Source organism: Salmo salar, chromosome ssa21, assembly GCF_905237065.1.
Source record: "Salmo salar chromosome ssa21, Ssal_v3.1, whole genome shotgun sequence".
NCBI classification, from domain to species: Eukaryota; Metazoa; Chordata; class Actinopteri; order Salmoniformes; family Salmonidae; genus Salmo; species Salmo salar.
The window spans coordinates 39,269,938-39,295,776 of record NC_059462.1 but is presented as its reverse complement, the minus strand read 5'-3'; the positions used below and the strand labels follow the sequence as shown (position 1 = coordinate 39,295,776).

Genomic DNA, 25,839 nt, shown 5'->3' with positions numbered 1-25,839 from the left:
CCTACACACAATACCCCATAATGTCAAAATGGAATTATGATTTTAGACATTTTTACTAATTAATAAAAAATGAAAACCTGAAAAGTCTTGAGTCAATCAGTATTCAACGCCTTTGTTATGGCAAGTCTAAATAATTTCAGGAGTAAAAATTCACATAAATTGCATGGACTAATTATGTAACATGATTTTTGAATGACTACATCATTTCTGTACCCCACATACAATTATCTATAAGGTCCCTCAGTCGAGCAATGAATTTCAAACACAGATTCAACCACAAAAACCAGGGAGGTTTTCCAATGCCTCACAAAAAAATGGCACGCATTGGTAGATAGGTAAAAATAATACAAGCTGACATTAAATGTCTAATTGAGCATGGTGACGTTATTAATTACACTTTGGATGGTGTATCAATACACACAGTCACATTTTTTACATGTTTTTTTTTTACTACAAAGATACAGGCATCCTTCCTCACTCAGTTGCCAGGGATTTCACCATGAGGCCAACGGTGACTTTAAAACAGTTACAGTGTTTAATGGCTGTGATAGGAGAACACTGAGGATGAACCAACAGTATTGTTGTTACTCCTACCAACACTATTGTAGTTACTTCTACTAACCAAAATGACAGAGTGAAAAGAAGAAGACCTGTACAGAATACAAATACTCCTAAACATCCATCCTGTTTGCAATAAGGCACCAAAGTAAAACTACAAATAAAAGTCTGGTAAAGAAATGTACTTTATATCCTGAATACAAAGCGTTAGGTTTGGGGAAAATCCAACACCACACTTCACTGAGTACCACTCTTCATATTTTCAAGCATGGTGGTGGCTGCATCATGTTATGGGTAGCTTGTCATCAGGAAGGACTAGGGAGTTTTGTAGCATAAATAGAGCTAAGAACAGCCAAATCCTAGAGGAAAACCTTCTTCAGTCTACTTTCCAACAGACACTGGGAAACAAATGCACCTTTTAGCTAAACAATAATCAACTGCGGCTCAGTTGGTAGAGCACAACAATTGCAATACCAGGGCTGTGGGTTCGATTCCCACGAGGGACCAGTATGGACAAATATGAAAATGTATGCACTAACTACTGTAAATCACTCTGGATAAGAGTGTCTGCTAAACGACTTCAATTTAACAACCTAAAATACAAGGCCAAATATACACTGGTTGCTTACCAAGTTATAGTTTTGACTTAAATCGTCTTGAACATCTATGGCAAGACTTGAAAATGTCTGTCTCGCAATGATCAACAAAAACTTGACAGAGCTTGAATAATTTTACAAATAATCATGTGCAAATATTATACAATCCAGGTGTAATTGCTGCCAAAGGTGATTCTAACATGTATTTACTCAGGGATGTGAATACTTATGTAAATTAGATATTTCTGTATTTAATTTTCAATACATTTGCAAACATTTCTAAAAACATGTTTTCACTTTTTAATTGTGGGGTATTGTGTGTAGATAGAATTTATCAATTTTTTTATCAATTTTGAATTCAGGCTGTAACACAACAAAATGTGGAATAAGTCAAGGGGTATGAATACTTTCTGAATGCACTGTATCTAATGCTTGGATAGTTTCATCTGAGCCACTGGCTTAATCCTATTCTTTAACTTTTATTTTTGGTTTAGTTGGAGACGTGAATCCAACATATAACTTGTTAACTTGTCAACACAACCAAGCGAACGAAACAGCGCCTCACTGTCTCAGTATGTGTAGCTTATCTAGGCTATCTGAAGCTGTCTGGTCAGAAAGAGTATGACATTGCTGCCACCTGTAGCATTGAATGTAAGGGAAGCCCGCGCGCATTTGGCCTCCCATGATAAAAAATATATAAAATAATAGCATATCAGCGTTGAGCTAAACTGAGTGAGCTCAACTGTGAATGGTCCTGTCACACCAAAAAAAAGTATCCAGGGGAAGCCAGGTTGGATTTGGCTTCATGGTAATCACATCACAAGCCAAATGTCATTATTGACAGAACAAAAGTTGAATTGTTGTGTTGTTGTGTTGTTGTCCTCCGGTGGCTAGCTAGCTAGCTAAAATGGTCCCTTTCCTAAATTATCCATGGATGGAAATAGGGATTTGGACTTGTGGTTTGACTTACATCTCCGTACTGGCCAATGATTATAACAGTGGTTCTGATCCAACCATAAATTCATACAATATGCCCCTGGCCTGAGAGGATGGAAGTTCAACATGTAGCTAGATGTAGTATGCTAATGTTAACTTAGATTTTTGGTTTAGATGGAGATGTGAATCCAACATTATCAATTATTAACTTGTAGACAAACTGGAATTAAAGCCAGACTAAGTCAGTGGCACAGATGGAACTATCCAAGCAGAAAATACAAGATCCCCTTCAAATGTTGATATTTGGTTGTGTTGACAACCAAACACTATTCAATAACAAGTTGAATTCCTCCACTATTGGTGGAGGAACACAATGGCGCCGACAGAGAGGGCTGCCTCTCTTCTAGTTCTTAGAAAACTTTGCATTATTTCGTTTTCTTATGTGTTACATTGTTATCCCAGAAAATGTTATGTGTTATTACAAACAGCCGGGAAGAACAAAAGGATATCAGAGGAGGCACGCTCACCACCCACCGCTTCCGAGTATATTACTCACTAATGTTCAGTCCCTGGATAACAAAGTTGATGAGATCAGGGCAAGGGTTTCTTTCCAGACAGACATCAGGGATGGTAACATACTCTTTTTCTTGGAAACATGGCTCCCCCGGGATTCCCTCCGCAAGGAAATGAAACAGGAAAAACATCAGTATACAGACAAAGTGGAGTCGCAATTCAACGGCTCAGACACGTGACATATGTGGCAGGGTCCACAGACAATCACGGACTACAAAAGGAAAACCAGCCTCTTCGCGGACACTGACGTCTTGCTTCCGGACAAGCTAAATACGTTCTTTGCCCGCTTTGAGGATAACACAGTGCCACCAACGTGGCCAGCTACCAAGGACTATGGGCTCTCCTTCTCCTTGGCCGACGTAAGACATTTAAACGTGTTAACCCTCGCAAGGCTGCCGGCCCAGACGGCATGCCTAGCCGCAACCTCATAGCATGTGCAGACCAGCTGGTTGGTGTGTTTACGGACATATTCAATCTCTCCATATCCCAGTCTGGTGTCCCCACATGCTTTAAGATGGCCATGCTACTTTCCTGTACCCAAGAATGCAAAGGTAACTGAATTAAATGACTGTCGCCCTGTAGCACTCATTTCTGTCATCATGAAGTGCTTTGAGAGACCAGTCAAGGATCATATCACCTCCACCTTACCTGTCACCCTAGACCAACTTCAATTTGCTTACCGCCCCAAAAGGTCCACAGACGATGCAATCGCCATCACACTGCACACTGCCCTATCCCATCTGGACAAGAGGAATACCTATGAAAGAATGCTGTTTATTGGCTATAGCTCAGCATTCAACACCATAGTAGCCTCCAAGCTCATGATTAAGCTCGAGTCCCTGGGTTTGAACCCCGCCCTGTGCAATTGGGTCTTGGACTTCCTGCCGGGCCGCCCCCCCAGGTAGTGTAGGTAGGAAACAACATCTCCACTTCGCTGATCTTCAACACTGGGGCCCCACAAGTGTGCATGCTCAGCCCGCTCCTGTACTCCCTGTTCACCCATAACTGCGTGGCCATGCACACCTCCAACTCATTCATCAAGTATGCAGATGACACAACAGTAGTAGGCTTGATTACCAACAACGACAACGAGAGAGCCTACAGGAAGGAGGTGATGGCTTTGGGAGTGTGGTGTCAGGAAAATAACCTCTCACTTAATGTCAACAAAACAAAGAAGATGATCGTGGACTTGTAGGAAACAGCAGAGGGAGCACCCCCCTATCCACATCGATAGGACAGCAGTGGAGAAGGTGGAATGTTTAAATTCCTCGGCGTACATATCATTGACAAGCTGATATGGTCCACCCACACAGACAGTGTGGTGAAGAAGGCGCAACAGAACTTCAACCTCAGGAGGCTAAAGAAATGTGGCTTGTCACCTAAAAACCTCACAAACTTTTACAGATGCACAATTGAGAGCATCCTGTCGGACTGTATCACAGCCTGGTATGGCAACTGCACCGCCCACAACTGCAGGGCTCTCCAGAGGGTGGTGCGGTCTGCACAACGCATCACCGGGGGCAAACTATCTTTTCTCCAGGACACTAACAGCACCTGATGTCACAGGAAGGCCAAAAAGACAACAACCACCCGAGCCACTGCCTGTTCACCCCGCTAGCATCCAGAAGACGAGGTCAGTACAGGTGCATCAAAGCTGGGACCGAGAGACTGAAAAACAGCTTCTATCTCAAGGCTATTAGACTGTTAAATTGCCATCACAGACTTGAAATCATTGACCACTTTAATAAATGGAGCACTAGTCACTTGAATAACGTTTACATAACTTCCATTACTCATCTCATATGTATTTACTGTATTCTATACTATCTACTGTATCTTAGTCTATGCCACTCTGACATTGTTCATCCATATATATTCTTAATTCCATTCCTTTAGATTTGTGTATATTAGGTATTTGTTGTGAAATTATTAGATATTACTTGTTAGATATTGCTACACAGTCGGAACTAGAAGCACAAGCATTTCGCTACACCCACAATAACATCTGCTAAACACATGTATGTGACCAATAAAATTTGATTTGAGTTTGTCTACGAATTAATAATTGATGTTGGATTCATGTCTCCATCTCAACCAAAAATGTAAGTTAAAGAATAGGACTAAATCAAATCAAACTTTAAATGCAGTTTGATTTGATTTACTCCTATTCTTTAACTTTAACTTTTGGTTGGGATGGAGACATGAATCCAACATTTCAAATTCATTTGAACCCTGGGCTGAATTGAAACAATAGCTGTTGATGACTTCACAAATGCTATATACTGTATTGTAGGCCTAAATAGCATACTTGATGATTTATGACTCAGAAAATATGGTTACATTTAATTTGCTCTGGTAGACCTCCCTTTGGAATGACTTTGATAGCAACAGTAAATCTATTTTGTTATTAAGTGGAGCTTTCTTAATAATCATTCTCACAATTGCACATGGTTTTAGTCAGTGACAAATGTCAAAGCTAAGCAGGGCTGAACTTGGTTAAAACCCTGGAATGGAGACCAAAGGAATAACTGTACATATATCAACTCTTCAATAGGAGTTTCTGCCCAACCTGTCGTTTTTTTCTGATAGTTGATATAACGTTATACAGTGTTTGTCTATGTTGAAAATTGGTTACCATGATAACATAATCCTTTCACCCTCAAAACACATTGATGACTTTTTTTCAAATCCAATGTATTTTCCATGTCACATTACTTTGACAAATTAAATTGAAACAACTTTGATTCAACCAGTTTGTGCCCAGTGGGATGTGCAGAGTACGATTACCTTGCCTGAAACGTGACTTCTGAGACCTCCCCAATCTAATGTACATTCTTATGACATGAAGGAGTGAAACTCGTCAGTCAAACTTGCTATTTTTCCTCTGTGTCCCAAGATGATGACTGTGGAGATGGTAGTGACGAGGTGAGCTGTGTCCACTACTGCTCCAACACCCAGTTCCAGTGCTCCAGTGGGAGATGTATTCCAGACCACTGGGCCTGCGATGGGGACAACGACTGTGGGGACTTCAGTGACGAGAACACCACCTGTGGAGGGTCTGGAGCTGGTGAGAGAAACCGTGCTGTTTTTTGTAATTCCTTTATTGTAGCACTTTTTGAATTCGTAATGCAAATGCAACTTCATAAGTGATAGTGCCATCCCTCATTTTGACAAATGAATGTACTCTGCACTAAGTATCATGTTAACTATCCCAACATCGTGAGTACAGTGCCTTGCAAAAGTATTCACCCCCTTGGTGTTTTTCCTATTTTGTTGCATTACAACCTGTAATTTAAATGTATTTGTATTTGGATGTCATGTAATGGACGTACACAAAATAATCCAAATTGGTGAAGTGAAATGAAAAAAATAACTTGTTTAAAAAAAATCCTACAAATAAAAAACGGAAGCAAGGGGCACCACCAAGGAGCTCTCCAAAAAGGTCAGGGACAAAGTTGTGGAGAAGTACAGATCATGGTTGGGTTATAAAAAATATCAGAAACTTTGAACATCCCATGGAGCACCATTAAATCCATTATAAAAAATGGAAAGAATATGGCACTACAACAAACCTGCCAAAAGAGGGCCGCCCACCGAAACTCACGGGCCAGGCACGGAGGGCATTAATCAGAGGCAACAAAAAGACCAAAGATAACCCTGAAGGAGCTGCAAAGCTCCACAGCAGAGATTGGAGTATCTGTCCATAGCACCATTTTAAGACATTTTAAGCCATTGCTTAAAGAAAGAATTAAGCAAACATGTTTGGTGTTCGCCAAAAGGCATGTGGGAGACTCCCCAAACATATGGAAGAAGGTACTCTGGTCAGTTGAGACAACAATTTAGCTTTTTGTCCATCAAGGAAAATGTCTGGCACAAAACCAACACCTCTCATCACCCCGAGAATACCATCCCCACAGTGAAGCATAGTGGTGGCAGCATTATGCTGTGGGGATGTTTTTCATTGGCAGGGACTGGGAAACTGGTCAGAATTGAAGGAATGATGGATGGTGCTAAATACAGGGAAATTCTTGAGGGAAACCTGTTTCAGTCTTCCAGAGATTTGAGACTGGGATGGAGGTTCACCTTCCAGCAGAACAATGACCCTGCTGAAGCAACACTCAAGTGGTTTAAGGGGAAACATGTAAATGTCTTGGAATGGCCTAGTCAAGGCCCAGACCTCAATCCAGTTGAGAAGATTGTTGTACACTAGCGGAACCCATCCAACTTGAAGGAGCTGGGGCAGTTTTGCCTTGAAGAATGGGCCAAAGTCCCAGTGGCTAGATGTGCCAAGCTTATAGAGACATACCACAAGAGACTTGCGGCTGTAATTGCTGCAAAAGTTGGCTCTACAAAGTATTGACTTTGGGGGGGTGAATAGTTATGCACAGTCAAGTTTTCATTATTTTTGTGTTAATTCTTGTTTGTTTCACAATAAAAAATATTTTGCATCTTCAAAGTGGTAGGCATGTTGTGTAAATCAAATGATACAAACCCCCAAAAAATGTATTTTAATTCCAGGTTGGAAGTCAACAAAATAGGAAAAATGCCAAGGGGGGTGAATACTTTTGCAAGCCACTGTAGATGCTTTCAAGGTGGGCTAACTACTCCTCCTCATTACTGCACATGCAGCATTGAGCGTAACTATTCATTATTCATTTGGCATTTAAATCAGTAGAAATATATATATTTTTTAAAGATAATTTGTTTAATTTTAAATTAACTGTTAATTGACCTGGTCTAATGTCCTTAAGTCTTCATTTTCCTCTCTCAGCTCTCGCTCTGCTGATCTAATCTCATCTACTGTTCACAACAGTACAACATCAAGATTTTAATATTTTATTCTGGTATAATTACCTCAGAAAGCTGAGCCTAGCCCGGGCAGCTGAAATGCTCACAGCTAACTACCTTGTCACTAGAATGAGGAAGTTATTCATCAAACCGTGTCCTGATGTCCAGGCCCAGCTCCAGCCTTTTCCTTTCTACTCTAACACAGTGTAGTGTTGCTGGGTTGTGGTCCACCCCTGGGGTTAAAGCTCTGGCTCGGAAGGCCCTGACTGTTATGGAAATACTTCTGATCTCTGATTTCAGAAGTTATTTTTTTCCTGGCAATGTGGAAATGGTTAGGTTGAATACAGTCGGTCTTGTGACTGACTACCTAGCATGATTAAAAATAACATTTGAAAGATCAATCACACAGATCATTTTGCCATAGCTTTGAATGGAATAGAATATACATAACCCAATATTGTCAAAAGTTTGCCCACTGGGAACCAATTTTCACATTCACAGAAGGATTCTATTTAAGTGATAATGCCAGAGAAGCCGGTGTTTGGGGGATATATTGGCAAGGGTGTTGTTCGTCGAGGGATGGCAAACTGTGCCAATATATCCTCCAAACACCGGTTTTGAGGGCATTATTACTTTTATACAATGGGTTACCAACATATTCAAATAGTGATTGACATATTTTCAAAAACATTTATTTTAATGAATTTATTCAGACTATTTCATCTTTCCACAAGATATAGTCCCGACACAAATCTAGGGTTGCTACTCAAGCCGGCAGGTTGTTCGTTCTATCGGTTCGGTTGCCAGAGATGCAACTCAGTCATTCAGTCTTTTTGTTCTATATCTATGGATGCAACCCAGTCGTTCATTCTAAATGTTCCATTGCAATACTGGCTGGCAACGTTCTTATCCCTTGCTTGCTAGCTAGCCAACCACAGCTAACTTAAAGTTACGTCAAACAGTGCAGCCAGAACAACAGCAAAGGAGCTGCATTTGCGTTTGTTTAAGCTGTTTTCTAGTGCCATTTATTTAGATACATCCATAGCAATGAGCTAATGATGCGCAATTTCACCTGGCATAGAAAATGCGCTCTCTCGTCAGGACAATGTTGTTCAGGAGAGCTAGCCAACAACACAGTCACTTCAAACGGAAGCTGGAAAGACAGCAATCTAGCTGCATTTCATTTCGTTTGACCAGTTTTTTACTGACATTTCTTTCCATATATCCATAAAAATGATGCCAGCTGATTCATGATTTTGACTGGCTGAGAAAAGCTGCCTGCCTGTCTGTCTCATCCCGACACGTTTATTTCTATGCGACAAATGGAGATTGAATTTCAATATTGAAACAATGTTGCAAATGTCGGCGAGACAGACAGCAAGATTTATACAAATCTCCGCTGTTGAAAATCAAATGCAAGTCTTAATGAAACAAGAGATAATGTCTAAATGCTTTTATAGTGGAGATCAAGTTTATAAATTGCCTGGCTGGGCTGATGAGACAGTGTATTGCGCAGTAAGATGGAACAGCATTTCTACGTCATAGCTTTAGCCGGTGGTAACTTGTGGAGTAGACACTGGTTGGAATGTGGTTTTAACTAATGAGCATCCAGGATTAGACCCACCCATTGTATAATTATTTATTTATTTTTCCCTTGCAGCATTGCCTCCTGTGATAGAGTGCAGTGGGGATGAGTTCCACTGTACGGAAGACGGTACGTGTATCCCAGAGCGCTGGAGGTGTGATGGGGACAAAGACTGTGAGGACGGTAGTGATGAGGTGGCCTGTGAGGGCACCAAGAGGATTTGTGACCCCAAGGCCAAGTTCACATGCAAAGACACAGGTAGGATGGATACTTCTCTGTCAGTAATCGTAATCCAGAACCAAAACTTCCTAGCTACTCGGTTTGCCTAAGAAAATATTTTGTCTGACGGTAGTGTACAATCTTTGACCATTACATTAATGCGAAACTAGAAGCAAATTTAAAAGGATGACATTGACCAACATCAAATAGCAGAGCTAGAAACGTGTTTAATACACATATAAACTCTAGCCTCACCAACTCTCTACGTAGTACATCATGGAAACCGCATATATTTTATAGGTCCATCTCTACAAAAAAGAATGGCATGAAAAAAACAATTTAGCTGGAATTTATAGTTGCCGCTTCGCTTTATTGGCTCCTGATTTTAAATTTTTTGTATTCCGCCATCATTTCCTATGACCAAAAAGAGCTCCTGGACATTACAACAGTGATCACTAAACTCAATGAAGATTTATACTTCAATGAGTCGGCGACACAGGACATAATGCTTAACCCGAACCAGGCCCTAATCCCTGATTCGGAAGAGAAAGAGACGGCTATATAGAGGCCGATGTGCGGGTACCCTGATGAAACTACGGCGTTGAGTAAATGAACCACCACTATCTCTGTTCTATTGGTGAATGTACAATCACTGGAGAACAAACTGGACGAGCTCCGTTCGAGACTATCTTATCAACGGGACCTGAAGAACTGTAATATCCAATGTTCCTCTGAAACTTGGCTGAACAAGGACACTGATAATATTCTAGATGTTTTTTCTATGCATTGGCAGGACAGAACGGCAACGTCGGGTAAGCTCAAGGGGCGTGGTGTGTCTCTTTGTTAACAACAGCTGGTGTGCAATCTCTAATATTAAGTAAGTCTCGAGGTTCTGTTAACCTGAGTTAGAATATCCCATTAGAAGCTATAGACCATGCTATTTACCTAGAGAGTTTTCATCTATATTTTTCAGAGCTGTCAAATACCACCAAAGAATTATGCTGGCACAAAGACGGCCCTCAACGAACTGTATAGGGCCATAAGCAAACAAGAAAATGCTCATCCAGAAGCGGCGCTACTTTTGGCTGATGATTTTAATGCAGGAAAACTGAAATCCATTTGACCTCATTTCTAACAGCATGTCACCTGTGCAACTAGAGGCGAAAAAACTCTAGATCAACTTTACTCCACACACGGACCCATACAAAGCTCTTCCTCGCCCTCCATTTGCCAAATCTGACCATAACTCTATTCTCCTAATTCCTGCTTAGAAGCAAACACTCAAACAAGAAGTACCGCTTATGTGCTCAATACGGAAGTGGTCCGATGAAGCAGATGCTAAGCTACAGGACTGTTTCGCTAGCACACTGGAATATGTTTCTGATGGTATTGAGAAGTTTATTATATCAGTCACCGGCTTAATCAATAAGTGCATTACAGTGACCATACATACAGTGTACATATCCCAACCAGAAGCCAGGTATTACTGGCAACATCCACACTGAGATAAAGGCTAGAGCTTCAGCTTTCAAGGTGCGGGACACTAATCCCGCTACGCCCTCCAATGAACCATCAAACAGGCGAAGGCGTCAATACAGGACTAAGATCGAATCTTACTACACCAGCTCTGATGCTCATCGGATGTGTCAGGGCTTGCAAACTATTACGGAAAAACAAAGGGAAAACCCAGCTGCGAGCTGCCCAGTGACACAAGCCTACCAGACGAGCTGAATGCATTTTATGCTTGCTTCGAGGCAAGCAACACTGAACCATGTGTGAGAGCACCAGCTGTTCCAGATGTCTGTGTAATCACACTTTCAGTAGCTGATTTGAGTAAGACCTTTGAACAGGTTAACATTCAAAAGGCCGCAGGGCCAGGCGCATTACCAGGACGTGTATTCAGATCATGCAAGTCTTCACTGATATTTACAACCTCTCCTGACAGCTTGTAATACTGTAATACCTGCATGTTTCAAGCAGAACACCGTACTCCCCATGCCCAAGAACGCCTAGATATCCTGTCTAAATAACTATAGCCCCATAGCACTCACATCTGTAGCCATGAAATGGTTCGCAAGGCTGGTCATGGCTCACATCAAAACCATCATCCAAGGCACCTGTGCACCACTCCAAATCACATACCGCCCCACCAGATGCAGACATGATGCAATCTCTATTGCAATCCACACTGCCCTTTCCCACTTGGACAAAAGGAACACCTACGTGAGAATGCTGTTCATTGACTACAGCTCAGCATTCAACACCATAGTGCCCTCCAAGCTCACCACTAAGTTAAGGACCCTGGGACTGAACACCTCCCTCTGCAACTGGTTCCTGGACTTCCTGACGGGGCGCCCCCAGGTAATGAGGGCAGGCGAAAACACATCTGCCACGCTGACCCTCAACACGGGGGCCCCTCTGGGGTGCATGCTCAGTCCCCTCTTGTACTCCCTATTCACCCAGGACTACGTGGCCACGCATGACTCCAACACCATCATTAAGTTTGCCGACAACACAACGGTGGTAGACCTCATCCCCGATAATGATGAGACAGCTTATAGGGAGGAGGTCAGAGAACTGGCATTGTGGTGCCAGGACAACAACCTATTCCTCAACATCAGCAAGACAAAGGAGTTGATCGTGCACTACAGGAAACAGAGGGCCGAGCACGCCCCCTCACACCACTAAGGATCTATCATGGTCCAAACTAACCAACACAGTCGTGAAGAGGGCACAACAACGCTTTTTCCCGTGACGAGGCTGAAAATATTTGGCATGGGCATCTGAGATCCTCAAAAAGTTCTACAGCTGAACCATTGAGAGCATCTTGACTAGCTGCATCACTGCATGGTAAGGCGCTACAGACGGTAGTGCGTACGGCCCAGTACATCACTGAGGCCAAACTCCCTGCCAATCCAGGACCTCTATACCTGGCGTTGTCAGATGAAGGCCTTAAAAATTGTCAAAGACTCCAGCTACCCATGTCATAGACTGTTCTCTCTGCTACCACACGTCAAGCGGTACCGATGCACCAAGTCTGGAACCAACAGGACCCTGAATAGCTTCTACCCCCAAGCTATAAGACTGCTAAATAGTTAGTTATTAAATAGTTAACCAAATAGATACCCGGACTATCTGCATTGATACTTTTTGCACAAACTTTTTTGACTCTGCTACTGTTTACTATCTGTCGCTCTATTCCCAGTTACAGTATATGTATGTACATATCATCTTCAATTACCTTGTACCCCTGCACATCGATACGGTACTGGTACCCCTTGTGTATAGCCAAGTTATTGTTACTCATTGTGTAATTATTATTACTTTTATTATGTGTTTTACTTTTCTATTATTTCTCTATTTTCTTTCTCTCTGCATTGTTGGGAAGGGCCCGTAAGTAAGCATTTCACTGTTAGTTCACACCTGTTGTTTACTAAGCGTGTGATGAATTGTCACGTCTGATTGGAAGCCATACTTAGGCAGCCTGTTTTTTTCCTTTGGGTTTGTGGGTGGTTGTCTTCTGTATAGCCTGTGTGCCTTATGGAACTGTTTCGTCATCTGTTTATTTTGTTTTGAGTGTTCTTTCTATAATAAAGAAGAAAGATGAGCACTATACCCGGTGCATTTTGGTCACCGTTCATCGACGCCTCTGACAGAACCACCCACCTGTAACGACTGCCTTTAGAGAGAGTGGACCAAAACGCAGCGGAGTTAGTGTTCAACATATTTCATTATTGCCAGAACACTATTCAAACAAAACAAGGAAACAGACAGCCGAACAGTCCTGTTGGAAATTATGCTAAACAGAAACAATTACCCACAAAACCCCAACGGAAAAATATGCACTTATGTGTGACTCCCAATCAACAGCAACAAACTTCAGCTGTGCCTGATTTGGGAGCCACACACGGCCCAAAACAAAGAAATACAGGCGGGCCACTCTGGCTGCGCTGAACAGGTGGGCCACTCCGGCAGCTCCGGACAGGTGGGCCACTCCAGCAGCTCCGGCACTGCAGGCCACTCCGGCAGCTCCGGCACTGCGGGCCACTCCGGCAGCTCCGGCACGGCGGGCCACTCTGGCAGATCCGGCACGGCGGGCCACTCTGGCAGATCCGGCTCAGGATTCACCAGGCTGGGGAGACATGAAGGAGGCCTGGCTCTGGGCGCAGGCCCTGGACTCACCAGGCTGGGGAGACCCGCTGGAGGCCTGGTCTGAGGAGGCGGCACAGGAGAGACCAGGGTGGAGGGATCCACCGGAGGACTGGTCCTTGGAGGAGGCACAGGACGAACCAAGATGGGAAGACCCACTGGAGGACTGGTCCGAGGAGGCGGCACGGGCTTGACCAGGATGGGGAGACCCACTGGAGGACTGGTCCGTGGAGGAGGCACGGGCTTGACCAGGATAGGAAGACATGCAGGAGGCCTGGTTCTGGGCATAGGCACAGGACGTGCAAGGCTGGGAAGACATGCAGGAGGCCTGTTTCTGGGCGCAGGCACAGTCTTCACCAGACAACCAGCATGCACCTCAGGACGAGTATGGAGAGCTGCCTCAGGTGACATCATTTCCACGACACGCTCCGTAGGGCGAATGCCGTGCCTTATGCACCAAACTAGCAGCTCTCTCATCTCTCTCTCCTTTAATTTCCCCATTAACTCCTTCACAGTCTCTGCCTCGTACCCCTCGCTCACCTCCAATGTCAACCCGACTGGCTCTGGTTCCGACCTCGCCTCCGCCGACTGTCCCGTGTGCCCCCCCAAAAAAAATTATTGGGGCTGCCTCTCGTGCTTGTTGCGCTCTCTCTCCTCATAATATCGCCTCTCCGCTCTCACCGCTTCAATTTCCCACTGCGGGAGGCGATACTCCCCAGCCTGAGTCCATGGTCCCTCTCCGTCCAGTATCTGTTCCCATGTCCACTAGTCCATCAAGCTGTTCTCCTGTTGCTCCTTCCTCCTCCGCTGCTTGGTCCTGGTTTTGTGGGTAATTCTGTAACGACTGCCTTTAGAGAGAGTGGACGAAAACGCAGCGGAGTTAGTGTTCAACATATTTAATTATTGCCAGAACACTATTCAAACAAAAATAAGGAAACAGACAGCCGAACAGTCCTGTTGGAAATTACGCTAAACAGAAACAATTACCCACAAAACCCCAACGGAAAAACATGCACTTATGTGTGACTCCCAATCAACAGCAACAAACTTCAGCTGTGCCTGATTTGGGAGCCACACACGGCCCAAAACAAAGAAATACAAACACATAGAAACAGAACATAGAATGCCCACCCAATGTAACACCCTGGCCTAACCAAAATAAAGAACAAAAAACCCCTCTCTATGGCCAGGGCGTTACACCACCAAAGAAGGAACAAGCAGCGGAAGAAGGAGCAGCAGGAGAAGTATTTGGAGTCATGGACGTAGATCCTCAATGGCAAGGGTCCATGGAGCCAGGCTGGGGAGTACCAGCGATCGAAGGAGGAGCTGGAGGAAGCAAAGACGGAACGACGGAGGTACGAGGCGTTGTATCCTCCTATTCAGGAGATGAGGAGGCAACCCCCAACATTTTTTTTTGGGGGGGGGCATAAGGGGAGTGTTGCTAGGTCAGGGGGGAACCCTGACCTAACTTCCCGAGCTATACGGAGGGAGCCATGGAGGAAACCAGAGCCGGTCGAGGAGTCAAGAGCGGATGACGACACTGGATTCCGGAGAAAGGGACTGGTGGCGAGTGCACGACTGAGCAGACGCACAGAGGGAGGATCTAGGCAGCATGGAGGTATGCGCACTATGTCGCCCATAAGCACTCAGAGCCGGTGCGGTCAATACAGGCTCCGCAACGTTGTCGTGCGACAGCTAGCCGGCAGCCAGGCTGAGAGGCATCGCTGGAGGCCCCGGGCTGAGAGGCGTCGCTGGAGGCCCCGGGCTGAGAGGCGTCGATGGAGGCCCCGGGCTGAGCGGCATCGCTGGAGGCCCCGAGCTGAGAGGCGTCGCTGGAGGCCCCGCCTGCTCCACGCACGATACCCTGCATTCCCCAGCACAGCCCAGTTCGTCCTGTTCCAGCGCTTCGCCCCTTGCCGGGCTAGAGTGAGCATGGAGCCAGGACGGGTTATGCTGGCTGTAAGTGTCAGACCTCCAGGGAGAATCCTGGGCCCAGGATATCCTACGCCTGCTCCAGGTACGGTGTGCCACTTTCCCCAGCACAGCCCAGTTAACCCCTGGTCGGGCTCCAGCGAAAAATCCTATCGCCATTAGCATAACGAAATTTAATATATATTTTTTTCAAATATAGGACTATGTTATATCGTTTTATAGATACACCTCTCCTGAATCGAACCACGTTGTCCGATTTCAAAAAGGCTTTACAGCAAAAGCAAAACATTAGATTATGTTAGAGGAGTATATCGTAAAAGTAGCCACATAGCCATTTTCCGACCAACCACATGCATCACAAATAACCAAAGAACAGCTAAATGCAGCACTAACCTTTGACAATCTTCATCAGATGACACCCCTAGGACATCATGTTACACAATACATGCATTCTTTTGTTCGATAAAGTTCATATTTATATATAAAAACAGCATTTTACATCGGTGCGTAACGTTGACTAACTATTTTCCCTCAAATGCATCCGGTGAAACAGCACTACAATTTACTAAATTACTATTCGAAAACATTTTTAAAATGTAATATTGTCATTCTAAGATTTATAGATGAATATCTCTTGAAAGCACCTGTAATGCCAGATTTAAAAATAACTTTACTGGGTAATCACACTTTGCGATAAAAGGGGATGCGATACTCAGAAAATAGGCTACCGTTACAGGTCAGCGCCATCTTGGAACAATCACATATCAAATCTAGTCTTTTATACTATGGTCAATAATCCCTTACCTTTGATTATCTTCATCAGAAAGCACTTCTAGGAATCCCAGGTCCACAGCAAATGTATTTTCGTTCGAAAAAGTTAATCCTTTATGTTCCAATAGCTTGTTCTTGTTAGCGCGTTCTGAAGGCTGCACCAAAAGTTCCGTCGTGCGCGGGACTCCACTTTCGAAAAAATTCCTTTTTTTTTAATTTAGGTTCGTTCAAACATGTCAAACGTTGTATAACATAAATCTTTAGGGCCTTTTTCAACCAGAGCTCCAATAAGATTCAAGGGGGACGATTGCATTGTGTTTCAAAACGTTTCGAAAGGGGAGGGTAGCCAGGGGCGCCGGCATCATAATGGTGATGGCCCTCTCCGTGTGACCACGTTCCACTGCGTCTCATTCATTCAGTTTTCACAGTAGAAGGCTCAAATCACTTTGTAAAGACTGGGGACATCTAGTGGAAGCAATAGGAAGTGCTCAATGAACCATTGCTCACTGTGTGATATACAGGCAAACTGATGAAGTTGAGTCCTCAATCCACTTCCTGTTACGATCGGTCTCGGGGTTTTGACTGCCATATGAGTTTTGTTATACTCACAGACACCATTCAAACAGTTTTAGAAACTTTAGGGTGTTTTCTATCCACAAGTATTAATTATATGCATATCCTAGCTTCTGAGTTTGAGTAGGAGGCCGTTTAAAATGGGCACGAATTTTTTTCAAAAATCGCTGTAGGGCCCCCTATCCTAGGCGAACGACAAGAGGTTAATCTGGTGCCAGCGCTCCGCCCTTACCGGGCTATAGTCAGCATTGGGCCGGGACGGGTTGTGCCAGCCCTGAGCGCCAGACCTCCAGTGCGCCTCCAAGGCCCAGTACGTCCTGTGCCTGCTCCGCGCACTCTCCGTCCAGCGACGCTCCTCAGGCCGGAGCCTCCAGCGACGCTCCCCAGTCAGGAGCCTCCAGCGACGCTCCTCAGCCCGGAGCCTCCAGCGACGCCTCTCAGCGCGGGGCCTCCAGCGACGCCTCTCAGCGCGGGGCCTCCAGCGACGCCTCTCAGCCCGGGGCCTCCAGCGACGCCTCTCAGCCCGGGGCCTCCAGCGACGCCTCTCAGCGCGGGGCCTCCAGCGACGCCTCTCAGCGCGGGGCCTCCAGCGACGCCTCTCAGCCCGGGCCTCCAGCGACGCCTCTCAGCCCGGGGCCTCCAGCGACGCCTCTCAGCTCGGGGCCTCCAGCGACGCCTCTCAGCCCGGGGCCTCCAGCGACGCCTCTCAGCCCGGGGCCTCCAGCGACGCCTCTCAGCCCGGGGCCTCCAGCGACGCCTCTCAGCCCGGGGCCTCCAGCGACGCCTCTCAGCCCGGGGCCTCCAGCGACGCCTCTCAGCCCGGGGCCTCCAGCGATGCCTCTCAGCCCAGATTCTTCTGAACGGGAGCTACGCCCAGAGCCAGAGCCACCTCCGTAGTGGGAGGATTGGCGAAGGGGGGGTGTAGCACAGGAACCGTCGTTGACGGTGGCCACCCTCCCTTCCCTCCCTTTAGGTTTGAGGTTGGTATTGTGTTTTTTTTTGTTTTGGAGGTGCAGTCGGGGTCTGCACCTTCGGGGGGGTACTGTCACATCCTGACCAGTAAAGGGGTCATTTGTAATTGTAGTATGGTCAGGGCGTGGCAGGGGGTGTTTGTTTTGTGTGTTTTGGGGTTTTTTGGTTCTAGGGGATTTTGGTTCTAGTTTTCTATTTCTATGTTTCTTTTTCCATGTTTGGCCGAGTATGGTTTCCAATCAGAGGCAGGTGTTTTTCGTTGTCTCTGATTGGAAGCCATACTTAGGCAGCCTGTTTTTTCCTTTGGGTTTGTGGGTGGTTGTCTTCTGTATAGCCTGTGTGCCTTATGGAACTGTTTCGTCATCTGTTTATTTTGTTTTAAGTGTTCTTTCTAAATAAAGAAGAAAGATGAGCACTATACCCGCTGCATTTTGGTCACCGTTCATCGACGCCTCTGACATGAATAACATTTGATTTGAAATTTGATTTGAAGTGCAACAGAGGTGAATCCAGCTTTTATCGCAGGCCTCTAAATTAGGATGCTCTGTAATCCAGGCTTCACACAGTCACTGGCCTAGCTGCATTAATTAATGATGATACTGTAAATTCTGTAAATTCTGGCATATCTGTGCCTCTTCCCCTGCAGTTATTCCACCTGCTCTGGCTGCCTCTTTGTAATACACATGGCGAGCAAGGGGAATTTGAGATTATCCCTGGTAGCAGGTATCAGGAGGCTGTAATTATCTAGCTGTGGATTTTCAATTGAAGTGAAACATTTAACTCAACTGTGTCTGTGCCTTTCTGTTGATGGCAGGAAGAAGATAGATTTTTTACAAAATATCTCAGCAGTAATGTAATGTAGTACTGTATATTCTAGTCTAAACTCGTGATACAGTACACTGTGCATATTTTACAGTCTGTAGACTGCAATCACCTCATTCTGTGGAAAAGATTATGATATGGATCATGCTATGCCTTAAATTGCTTTCAGGCTGTTGGTATGAATTCTTTATTCGTGATTTAGATGTCAAATAGCTTTTTGTCAAAGTGCCTGAGGGATTATTCACCAAGTTTATTACAGATGCTTGAAGTTCACTGTGTGGTTATGTTGATTGGTTCCTCTTCAGCATTTGCAGTAGTGTATTCCCTTAGGGTTCTATTTCAGAGGTTCTACTTGACTGTGTGGACAGTTGATCATTGACATTGTCTCTGAGGAATATCTTCTGTATCTTTTTTGGTTGTGTTTATGGATTGTGCGCATTTGTGTGTGTTTGTGTATGTCTGTATGTATCTGTATACATGTGACACCATCAGGAAAGTGTATCACCAAGAGCTGGGTTTGTGATGGAGATATCGACTGTGAGGATCGTTCCGATGAGGATTCCTGTGAGGCAGCTGTCTGTAAGCCTCCAAAATACCCATGTGCCAACGACACCTCCATTTGCCTGCCACCAGAGAAGATCTGCAACGGCAAGACCGACTGTGCTGACGAGTCTGATGAAAGGCCTTTCTGTGGTAATAAGGAGAGATATTATTTGTAGTACACCATATTGCTTGATACCATAGAAATAGATTAGTCTGTGGTCTTTCTGCCTAGTTGTGAAGAAGTGTTCCATGTTTTTAAGTGGAAGAGATGTGTTTAGAGCAGTGGTATTCAAAAACTTTTTCATCTGGGACACCATTTTTTCTCACCAGAATTTCTGGGGACTCCATTCTTGTTGTCAGAAATGTTAGCAACCCCACCCCACCCCAAATCTAATGACACAACCTTAAAATCTGTAAAGTTTTATATTTACATAAACAAATAACCCTTCACATTCATTACGTTTCCATCTCTCTTAGACAGTGGTTCTCAAACCTCTTCTCGGGGACCCCCAGATGTTTCAGAATTTGGTTGTAGCTCTGAACTAACTCACCTGATTCAACTAGTCAAGTTGAATCAGGTGTGCTAGCTCTGGAATAGATTGAATACATGGAATGGCTGGGGGCCCCCAAGGAGAAGTTTGAGAACCACTGCTCTAAAAGAACCAATACATACATTTACTCAATAACATTGTATTTATCCAATTATCTTTCTCAATAACATTTGTATATTTTCCCATAAAATAATCTGTGCGCTTAATTTTTTATAATTTTTTGGCAGCCCCACTGCAATTCTCTGACCCTGACTTTGAATACCACTAGTGTAACGATTATTTTTCTACAGGACATTTTTTACAAGTATCTCACTGAGCCACCCACCCCAGAGTATAGAAGATGTGTTAAGTGTGCAAGTTCTCATTGAACACGCACAGATCCCAGAAACATATGTGTGAGAGACAAAACTGTTTCTCCCTATGGAGTAGTATTATATCTATTCATTCTCATAGCCTTGAGAGCAGCTCGATGACGCGCCAACATGCTGTTGATTCAGAGACCAATGGGACTGAACATGAAGAATAGCTGTTTGTCCAACACATATATGTTTGTCCAAGACCCATCGGAGGAAAAATATGTGAAACTCATGTGAATTGTACACATCTAATCCGTTTGATTGAACAACCTAAACTTATATGTTCATTTCAGAGTTGCTAACAGAATCAATCAATAAAATATATTTATAAAGCCATTTTTACATCAGAAGATGTCACTAAGTGCTTACACAGAAACCCAGCCACTATGGCCCCGTCTGACAATACCTCCGGACAGGACCAACTAAGCAGGACATACTGTAACCCCTCTCACTTTGACAAAGTACAGCCCCCACACCACTAGAGGGATATCAACAGACCACCAACTTACTACCCTGTGACAAGGCTGAATATAGCCCACAAAGATCTCCTCTACCGCACAAGCCCGATGGGGCGCAAGACCGGACAGGAAGATCACGTCAGTGACTCAACCTACTCAAGTCGAGTACAGTGCAAAAAAGCCTATTTCGCACATAGTGCACTACTTTTGAACCGAGCCCTACGCAGAAAATTGTAAATCGAAAAGGGTATTGGGAAGAGGGTGCAATTTGGGATACACCATTTGAGAAAAGGCCCACACTGTGCTGCCAGCTTCATAACCAATTAGGTCATACAGGGAGACCTTGAGGGGCCTGATTGATTTGAGCCAACTCAGCAGGAGTCATTCCTCCAGCTGTAACCAATGGGTGCACAGCGCTCCTATATCCTCCTCCACCTTCCACACACGCAGGCAACTAGGGGACCCCCACAGAGAAAATGCAATCGTTTTTTGTCTGTACCAAGAAGATCGTCTAAATCATGGCTAGCTAGCAAGGAGACTTCGGATCTGTAGTGTCCTTTTCTCACCAGAATGCCTTTTCACTTACAATAATCAGGTGCCTAGCTGCTTCAGAGAAAAGTATTCCATTACAGACTGGGGAGTGAATGGGAAACAGACTGCACAAAGAAAGAAAAGTAATTCTTATTTGTTTTCCCTCTCCATATTAGTTTTGTGAAAGGAATAGTAGACAACTGCACAACTTTCCGATTTCATTTTGTGCCTTGGCTATAATAAAGGCGTTATCCCTCAGGTCATAACAGAACTGTGGAGCCTCTTTCATTATGAAATAGCTTTCGTTATGTTGTATATGCAGCGGAAATATTCTGTCATCATGCTTGACTAGCAATCTCTAGCTCAGAGCAAAAAGTGTTATTCTTGTTCCAGCTAGTTTTAATTCTGATATTATTTGCATTTCCATTCTTTTTTTAAGCGTACCATGCAGTGTATGGCCCAACATATTGTGGTATATTCTTTTTCTAACCTCCGTTTAGGATCCCCCTGTCCATTAACTACCCAATGCTCTTTTGAAAACCATCTCAGATAAGTGTTTGGTTCTTGCTTCCTGTCCTCTCTCTCTCTACTTCCAGATCGGAGTTGGTTCTTACTTCCTGTCCTCTCTCTCTCTAATTCCAGATAAGAGTTGGTTCTTACTTCCTGTTCTCTCTCTCTCTGCTCCCAGATAAGTGTTTGGTGGCCAAGGTTGGCTGCAGCCATCAGTGCACGGTGGTACCAGGGACGGGGGTGGTCTGCTCCTGCCCTCCAGGGCTCCACCTGGACTCTAACAACAGGACGTGTGAGGCGGTGGACTACTGCAGTAGGCATCTGAAGTGCAGCCAGGTGTGTGAGCAGTACAAGACCACCGTCAAGTGTTCCTGCTACCCAGGCTGGAGGCTTGGCCCTGATGGAGACAGCTGCCACAGCACAGGTTAGGTGACAGAGTGTGTCTGTGTGGGGGTTGTGAGGACTGCGTGTGTAGAGAGAATAGAGTAGAGTACTTTATTGATCCTAACTTGGGAAATAGTTTTATTGCTCAGCATCATTAATAAATTACAAAAACAAGACCAGCATGCATGATAAACACATTTTTTTTAAACACTTGATAAGACATACAGGATGGTTCCTCCACGTTAATAGCCATTAATGATAGAGACCAGTGTAAGATAGGTAAAAAATACTGTTGTCTATCCTACTCCTGGGAATCAAGCAACAACAACATTCCTATTAAGAAGGCATCAGAAAGAAGGCATTGTGTGTGTGTTTGGTGGAGGGGGGGTATTTTACATAAATCCAATCACACAGCTTTACATGACTGGAACAAACCGTCTGCTTGTGTTGTAGTTTGTGTGATTGGATTGATGTTTTGGATGTTTTTTTTGCTTCTGTGCTGCTGCTCGTAAACGAGGAGAACATGGCAGAACATGCAGCCTTGATGTGTCACATTCAGATTTATGAAGCTTGTTTTTTACTACTCGCCTCTCTATTTCCCTCAGAGATTGATGGCAGTTGCAGTGCTAATCATATGTTAAAACAGGGAAAGAATAGGCAATTTACTTAAGAATCACATGAACATTTTATTGGTTTTTACATTAATCAATTTTCTGCGCACAATAGAAAACTGTGTAAGAACCTAATTTAATTTAGACAAATGGGCTATTGAATCTGTGTTGATGTTTCATGCAAGAGCTCTAGCTTTTGTACAGAGAATTTCAGGTATAACTGAATTATAAGTAGGGAATTGTCAGCATAGCAAGTAGCGAACATCCCTTCTCCCTATAGTATCCAGTCTTTCTCATTGTTCTGTGATTTGAGGATAATATGTGTCTCCATAGTCAGGATAGGATTTCTGTTCTGTGCATAACACAGGTTTTGCCTTAGAGTAACCTTGTATCTGGAATTCTCTGAAGATAAGGTGTGTGTACCAGTGCCAGTCATGAAAGAGCATGATCCAGTGCGTGTGCATGGGCGTGTTTGTGTAGTCATACGTACCTGTGTATGTCCTCCGCTAATGGCTCCAGTTCAAACCGCTCATGTTGGTATTGTTATGGCATCGGTCACCTCCGCTTTAACATCGGTCACCTCCATTTTAACATCGGTCACCTCCGTTTTAACTCTTTCCTCTTTGTTTCCTTCCTTTGTTTCCTTCGGCCAGATCCCTTTGAGGCTTTCATCATCTTCTCTATCCGGCATGAGATAAGACGGATAGATCTTCATAAGCGAGACTACAGCCTGATGGTGCCAGGGCTCCGGAACACAATTGCGCTTGACTTCCACTTTAATCACAGCCTGCTCTACTGGACAGATGTGGTGGAGGATAAGATCTACAGAGGACGCCTCTCAGACTCTGGAGGTATATAGGTCCTATACGTTAGATCTAGGCTACATGTTAGATCTAAATGGTGTATTCTATTGGGCTTTCAGACTCTGAAGGTACATAGGTCTAAGCTGCACATTAGATCGTAAAAGCTGTGATGTATTGAGGGTATCAGAGTCATAAAATACTTTGGTTAGGCTAAGCGTTAGATCTAAATGCTGTGATCTATTGGATGAGGAGGATAAACATGGCTTCCTTCCCTCCCACTCTTCAACTGTAATGGAACTTTTTTTAGACTTTCCAACTATATAATTTAGTTCAGTAATGTTCTCATTTTAGTTCTACTTAGCACCTCTTTGATGCTGTGAGCGATACTGTCCCTCCATTGAGGAGTTATTTCAGTAGGGTAATGCTGAGTGTAGTGGGTAGACTCTAGGACACTCAGTAGTCTTCCCACTGTTATAGTACGTCTCTGAAGACTTTGATGAATTACAACTTCTTGTTTGGTATTTGGGTTGGTGTTTTGTGCTACACTACATTCTGTGCCTCTGCTGCAATAGAACTCTTTCTCTTAATGTGTTCTTAATATTTTACATTAGGAAGGTGTTAATGTTTTGTACACTCAGTGTATTTCTCCCTTTTGTGATCCTTCCACAAAGGCTCCAGCAGCAGAGGATCACTGTAAACAGCTGGATTATAGACATACTGGCAAAACCTTTTATGTTTAATGGAACACTTTTTTCTTACTCAAGAGTTTTTTTAGCTATGGTTTTCTCCTCAAAAAATGTAATTTTGTTGGAAGACCAACAAACAAATCCACTCAATACGGGGGAAATTATCAGGATGAGTTGAATACATCCCTTCTCCAGTCTTCTCTCACCTAGTGTGTGTCAGTGGAGGCTGCTGATGGGAAGATGGCTCATAATAATGGCTAGAACGGAGCGAATGGAATGGCATCAAACAAATAGAAACCATGTGTTTGATGTATTTCATTCCATTCCACTGATTCCGCTCCACGAGCCTGTTCTCTCCAATTAAGGTGCCACCAACCTCCTGTGATGTGTGCATTGATGACCATGGTGCTGTGGGTTGGTCCGTCTCACCGGGTCTAAAGGGTGGTGACCATGGTCCTGTGGTTGGTGTTCCATCAGGTGTGACAGGGATCGAGGTGGTTGTGCAGCATGGGCTGGCCACTCCAGAGGGGCTGGCGGTAGACTGGATAGCAGGGAACCTGTACTGGATCGACAGTAACCTGGACCAGATTGAGGTGGCCAGGCTGAATGGAGATATGAGGACCACACTGATAGCTGGATGGATGGAGCATCCACGGGCCATCGCTCTGGACCCAGGACAAGGGTGGGTGCTAACTCACATCAGACCTGGGTTCAAATAGCGATTGTTTTCTGTAAAATACTTTGAGTGTTTGATTGAGTCTGTCTGGAGTGACAGATGTGCAGGGTTTACACTTTTGGGATTATTCAATTTGTTCTGTTGTGCCAGACAAGCTCAATCAAACAAAGCTAAACTATTTGAAAGAAAACAAATACTATTTAAATCCAGGTCTGACTCACATACTGTACACAATCAATCAGGTTTGAGGTCATAATATGAAAAACAACCGCCTTCATATTCTTCTACTTCCATCTCCCTTGATGTATGAAGATGTCTGCTATGTTAAGGTCCATTAGTGATAAAAATATAGGAGACATTCATAATAATACTGTGGACATTCTAGTGAAGACAAGTGATATGGCTAATATTTTCCTCTTCCCTGACTCATGCACTTTAGCACTCTTACTTTTTCTATTTTAATACATTGCTTCAATTAATCTCTGAACAATCTCACAGGCACAAAGTTGGATGAAAAAAACAGAATAAGATGATTTTTTGGCATAGTGGGTTTAGCCTAGTTCTTCCATTTATGCATACTGATGAATTACGTTTATGTGATCATAAAAATCATTTGGTTTATTTTGTTTTAAAACAAAGTCCAGACATTCATAAAAATCAATTAAGTAGTCTTATTAGAAATAAATCTGCACTGCACATTTTAAGGGGGATGACTGCATTATAGAGGATAACATATTATGATTAATGGATGATTTCTGTGCCTACAGGAAAAGTTTCTCTCCATAGCAATAATTCTAATGTAATTACTTGAATCCACTCAAAAGAGTGGGCCATTGATCTAAGGGGCCTGATCCAATGAATAAGGCTATTGATCTGTAGAAGGATATTTTTCCTAACACTGTTTAATTGTCATCATTGCCTAATTTAAGCCTGTGCTCTTTAAGGGCTCTATGGGTCTCCCGCACTTGCCTGTGGTTCTGTGGGCAAAAGCAGGATAGTTGCCATGTTTGGGCAAAGAAATCGCAGTGTTCATTTACAGGCTACATTGAGCCGTACAATGTCATAAAAAGCAGATGGCTTCCAATTCCAGCCAATGTCACGGATGCTGTGGAACATGGATTGGTTTGGTGCAGTTCTAGGCCACTCAGACTGCTGCCAATGTGTATGTTCACGAGTCCCACTGACGGCTATACACTTATGGCTATGTAGTTATTGAAGTTTGCAATGCTATTACATTGACAAAAAAATTAAAATTG

At 43.9% G+C, this 25,839-nt stretch overlaps 1 pseudogene; it reads left to right on the top strand.

Annotated features, from left to right (window-relative positions):
- LOC106582301 (low-density lipoprotein receptor-related protein 1B-like) overlaps positions 1-25,839 on the top strand; it is a 407,952-nt pseudogene that overhangs the window by 145,637 nt on the left and 236,476 nt on the right.